Raw genomic sequence first — 6,049 nt, 5'->3', positions numbered from 1 at the left:
CCTCTTCTAAATGGGGCTGTCAGCCATGCAGAGCTTGCTCCCGCGAGTTCCTGGGGAGGCTGTGGCAACCGGGTAAAGAGCATCTTGAAGACATGGAGGCCTGGAGATGAGGCAGGGGCCATCAGCCAGCATTCCTGCACAGAAGGCAGGGGGCAGAGAAGGGGATAACAGAACCCACCCCCAACCCCCACCAGCAGGGTCTCACGTAGGGGCTTGTTTGTGAGCCAAGTCCTCAGCTTATGACTCCACACTCTGCAGTCCAGGCTGCTTTCCATGGCCTCCCTGCGCATCCCAGCCCAGGGCAAGACTACATCTCAAAATAAAATTAAATTAAATTAAAATTAAAATAAAAAACAAGCATTGGACCTAAGATGGGAGCACTCCTCCTCTTGCTCTCTTGCTTTGGGGAAGGCCATGCCCTGCCTATGGAGTGCCATTTGTTTGTTTCTTTACTTCTCAAATAAACTCGTTTTCACTTTATTCTGTGGACTCACCCCAAAATCTTTCTTGCATGAGATCCAAGAATCATCTCTTGGGACCTGGATTGGGACTGCTTTCCAGTAACATTTTGAATATAATTTAGTGTACTTAATGTAGGCACAAATGTGATCTGAAATATGTTAGTTGGGTCTTTAATAGGATTTTCTTTTTCTTTCTTTCTTTCTTTTTTTTTTTTTTTTAGGACTGGGGATACCCAGTTCCATTATGTCTGACCAGGTCATTTCTGAAAGGACTAGAAAACATCGTGGTTCACAATCCCACAAACAGTAGCCCAGGACCCTTGGGGAAGGCACCTCTCTGCCTCCTCTTTTCCGAGACCCCCGCAGAGCAGAATGAGTGAAGCTCGAATCTTGGGGGCCTTCCGTCTGGCTGGCCTACTGCAAGGTCTGTGCTTGCTTTGCCTTCGTTGCTATTGTTTTCAGTCACGGCAGCAGTTAAGCCCACATTAAGAACAAATGAGAGAGGCCAATTACTAATGTGCTGAGGGGAAAAAAAAACAACCCATAAATAATTGTACTGAGGTTTGATGTTAAATATAAGGAGGACTAATAATTCAGACAGGCAGAAACTCCTGAATCTACCACAAAACTCCCCAAGGCAGAATGGCAGCGAATGGCCACACATTTGCATAATAGCTTTCTTGTTGTTCTCTTTGTTCTTTTTGTTGCTTCAACTAATTGCATTTAAGCACCCTGTTATTTCCCTCATTCCTCTGAAAGGAGCCAGCCCCAGTGATCCATAAAATGGTAACTTTCACCAGCACAATACTGTTGTTATACACTTATAAATTGAGGGATCTGAAAAGAAACAAAGCTCTATATCAAAATAGCCCCAGGACCTCTCCTTTGATTCAATTTGTTGTGCATGCTTTCCTCCAGGGCTGGATTCACAGGTGGGCCACCTGCACCCCCATGCAGCTGTCCCATGCTAGTTGGTGCCCTGTGGTTAGAAAGGCCCTGCTTGGTTTAATGCTCGGCTGTCGCTGTATAGAATTGCTCAATACTTTTTAATAAGGGGCCCCACGTTTTCATTTAGCATTGGCCTTGCAAATTATCTATGCTTCTCACTCTGAGTCAGGTCTGGCTGGGATAGTGCCTAGCTCCAATGGCAAAGTAGACATGTGGTGAAGTCTCCCAAGAGTCCAACAGCTATCGCATTTCTGCCTCCTCTAGTATTCATTTATATAAGCCACCCACCACCCTTGATGGCCATGACTCACGGAAAAGGGAAAATTCATTTCCCCAGGACACAATCTGACACCAAACTTTCTGAGCTCAGCTTGCAATTTAGCTGGAACCAAAAAAAAAAGCACAAAGATCTCTGTCTGGATGGGACTTTTAATTGTTGAAGTCACTTCCTTTGTGGAGAAGCCTGGATGAGTTGAAGAGGTGTTTCCCTGGTCCTAGGGATTCTAATGGTCCCACTAAAAGGAGCATGGGAATGCCCTACACCTGCTGTTATTCCTGCTTCCTTCCCACTTTTGCATCTTTCAAAGTAATCATTAATCTATTCCCACAGCAAACGTTACCGTATTACTCCAGGCTGTCCTGGGCATCAGGGATCCAAGTGTAAATGAGAGAGACTCAGTCTCTGCCATCATGGATCTCATGGTCCCATCTCAAATGAGACCCAAATGCCATCCCCATGTCCACAGGCATGGGAGGACTAACTCTCACATTCTAACCTTGGAGCCTATTGCTATTCCACTAGGAATAGCTGCTCCTTCTTCCTACCAATGCATGTCTGGCTCACTTGATCGCCAGAGTCCAGCTTGAAGTAGATTTCTACCAGAAGTCCTTCCCTGATCACTGCCCTAGGCCGCTCCACTCAGCTGCCTCTATGCTGTACCCACTGGGGACTCAAGTGTTTCCAGGACACTCTGTGTTTTTCAGTTGCTATAAATAATGTAGGTTTCTTAGCCTGAGAGGAGATTCTAACAGATCTGAAGTCTGTTTTGCTCCCTACCTTTATGACTGTGCCTGATGTAGCAAGTACTGTTTGTTGCCCACACGAATCTATTGCCCTCTTCTTGGCCAGTAGAAACCAATTTTGTTTCCATATTGACACTTTCCTTTGAGTCCTTCTGCTGAGGATGGGTGACTTTATCTCTAGCCACTTCCCAGGAGGGTGAGACATGGATATTGATTGGTCTATGTGATCCCATTCTCTTTCCTACCATTGGTTTAAGAAGGGTCATGAGACCTCGTCTTGATCAATGATACATAAGAGAAATGATGGATGGTTTCTACAGAAAAGATTTCCAATCGATAGAAAGAAACTCAGGGGAGGAAATGGTTCCTTCTCTTCAGTTGGATTAGTGTCATGTCCCCATGGGACACCTAGAACTGTGGCAGCCACCTTGTGACCGGGAGAGATAACACCAACAGGTTGAAGCTGACGGTGAACAATGATGGTGTTCTTGATGAGGTGATTAGATAGACATTAACCAACCTGGTCCCACCCTACCTACTTCCAGGATTCTGGCCATGTAACTTTAATATTTTTATCACTTAATATACATTTATTTCGGTTTTCTGTTCTTTGTAGCTGAAAGCTTTCTAAATGCCTGTAATACATGTGCTTTGTGGATTTTGTCTAATTAAATGTCGGGAACAGGGTGTGCAGGGTCTGCCCTTGGAACAGGCTAACTAGACTTCCTGTAAGGAATGTGAGTGGTCTAACAGAAAAAGAATATAGGCATTCCAATGTTTCTGAGGGCCAGTTCTGATTTTATGCCTGACTATGACTTTGATAGTTGGGAATGTGGGAAATTAAGACATTAAGAAGTAAAAGTCTTGACTTTAGTCGCATCACAAACTAAAGAAACTCAGTCTAGAGCACTGACTTGGTGTAGAAGTAAATTTCCAAGTAGATCTCCATCTACTTCCTCTGGCTGGGGGGCACTTGCTTCTTTCTGTAAGTGATCAAATTTAAAGAAAATGTTGTTTCTTGGGTCTAAAAATCTGCTATTACCCAGGTTACTGAGTTCTGTAATTAAGACCTGATCTTTTCCCCTGGGGAGTGCATGAGTGATGAATTCAGCAGCTATGCATACCTTCTCCTCACCCAGCACCCAGGCCTCAAATTCAGCCAGCTTGGGCTGCTCTCCACACAGTGAAATTTTAGGAATATCTGTGTAATCTAAAATTATACCATCTAGGGCTAATAAAATCTGGAATTCCATTATGAGACATTCATTCTTTTGGCTATATGTCTATAAAAGTCACTAAAATCCAACCATCCCTATGTAGGAGTAGCCCCTTTTCTTGAGCCCAAATAGGATATAGAAAATGGGGCAGGGGACAATTTCCTGGGATGAGCTTATTGTTAAAGAGTTGAACAGATTTATACAGAAGAACCTTGGTGCACTAAAGACAAACTTTTCTTATGTCTCAATTTTACTTGGAAATAATGACAATCTTCACCGAAGGAGCAGCACATGCATTTGCCCACTGTAACATGGATCCATTCACGCCTGTGAAGATAGAAGGATATGAAGATCAGAAAGAAGCAAGTGGCCCCCACGAAGAGGAAGTAGATGGAGGTCTGAAGTCCCAGAGAGAATTCTGTGACAGTGCTTTAACAGTGTATGCAGCAGCCCAGGCACAGTGGCTCACGCCTATAATCCCAGCACTTTGGGAGGCTGAGGTGGGTGGGTTGCTTGAGCCCAGGAGTTCCAGACCAGCCTAGACAACATGGCAAAACCTCACCTCTACCTTAAAAAAATACAAAAATTAGCCAGGTGTGGTGATGCACGCCTATGGTCCCAGCTACCCAGAAGGTTGATGCTGCAGTGAGCCACTGCACTCCAGCCTGGGCTACAGGAGTGAGACCCTGTTTAAAAAAAAAAAAAAAAACGAAAAACAAACAAACAAACAAAAAACCCTATGTGAAAGATCATTATTCCAATGGCCAAGGCTTCTATACTGTTTGTGCTAAAACAGACTGTTATTGCATGTACTGAAAGCCAAAACTTCTGGAAATGTTTCAGCCTAAAAACTTCTGGAATGATCATTGGAGATAAGAGCAGAAGTCCACAATCAAACAACCTATAGCCCAGGTAGTTGAAGTGCTTAAAATTCAGGTTCACTATTACGAAGAGGGTAATGTGCCATTGGTCAGTCATAAAGTTGTACAGGATTCACTAACTGTCTCGAATGAAGTACAAACTGTAAAGGAGTTTATTAAATCAGAGAATGCAGGAAAGGAGTATCAAACAGCAATTAGTAAAAACTATCAAACGATGTCAGATGCCACATTAAAGGCCTTGCACCGGCAGCTACCCATTACCTGCACCAGAATTGATGAGAACAAGCTACTCAGCTACAAGAATGGCAAAGAAATGCAGAAGACTTAAAGGCTGAATGTAGGATTCTTCTGTATGTGGAAAGACAAAGATTCAACGTGTGGTCGTATGACAAATAAGTGATTTATAAACAAGAGTGATATTTTGCTAGGGCTTTCAAAGTTAATGGATTTTCTAGCCTCATGGAATACTGTTGAACCTCTAGCATTGTCTTGATTCTTTTCTGTTCTCTGCCTTGTAATTTTCTGTTATCACTATATCCATGTGTGAATCTGTTGTTGTTGTTAATTCTGCCACATTTAATGTTGGAAAGAGACATCTAATCCGGAGTCACTTACTGTTTAGAAAATTTTCCTAGCCATGAAGCCCTGTTACTGATTTAGACAAGGTGTGATGTTCACTACTTTTCTACTGCTATTCTTCCAAGAACTTCTGGGACTTCAGTGGTTTTTACCGCTCCACCAACAGCTAAAGAGGTATTCCTACAAGCTATAGCTAAATGGAAGACATATTCATCCTTCTTCTACTTTCATCTTCATTTATAGCATCTCATATCTGTTGATTTCCAAAGTTTGGATTAGGGCTTTTCAGGCCCTTTTTGGAGGGCAAAGGAAGTTTTCTGGAAATTCCATTATAGCCAGCTTCTCTGGGGAACTTGTTTTTAAATCCAAAGACTTGAACCACCTTCCCTGCAAATGGACCTGTCTGCTTTCTTCCCCTCTGTCATTGTCTCCTTCTCATCTAGTACCATTGTAGTTATAGACATCTGCACTCTTAGAAGAGTTTTATTCACTTATTTTTTTTAAAGCTCAATAACTGATGGCATACTGTGGATGTAGAGGTATAAACCTTGAAAAATCCAGATGTTGAAGGAAAAACCGGGTATCTTCTGCTTTAATACTTTGTGGCAGGATTGTACTGTAAGCAAAATAATCAAACAACTATGCACATCACAAATAAAAAATAAAAATGAACCAAAGTGAAAAGGGTGGCTTCCAGGTAGTATCTTCCTATTGTAACCTGTTATTTAAGGGAATACTAGTGATTTCTTTCAAATAGGATGTAAAACATTCTAAATTACTCTTCCTTAGTCCTGCCTGCCAAGAACTCAAATGTAACTGTGATACGGCAACCCTTCCCAGGTATTTTGGCAGGTACATGTATGATCTCAGAATACACAGGTAACATAGATACGATATAACAACTCACAATGGTGAATTCATTTACATTGTTCACACTTCT

General features: G+C 42.4%; 1 pseudogene; it reads left to right on the top strand.

Annotated features, from left to right (window-relative positions):
- The first annotated feature begins 3,912 nt into the window (after window positions 1-3,912).
- LOC112621686 lies at window positions 3,913-4,858 on the top strand (annotated as a pseudogene).
- The last annotated feature ends 1,191 nt before the right edge of the window (window positions 4,859-6,049 follow it).

Source organism: Theropithecus gelada, chromosome 3, assembly GCF_003255815.1.
Source record: "Theropithecus gelada isolate Dixy chromosome 3, Tgel_1.0, whole genome shotgun sequence".
Classification (NCBI taxonomy): Eukaryota; Metazoa; Chordata; class Mammalia; order Primates; family Cercopithecidae; genus Theropithecus; species Theropithecus gelada.
Note: the sequence above shows the minus strand (reverse complement) of the source record. Positions and strands in the feature narration are given on the sequence as shown.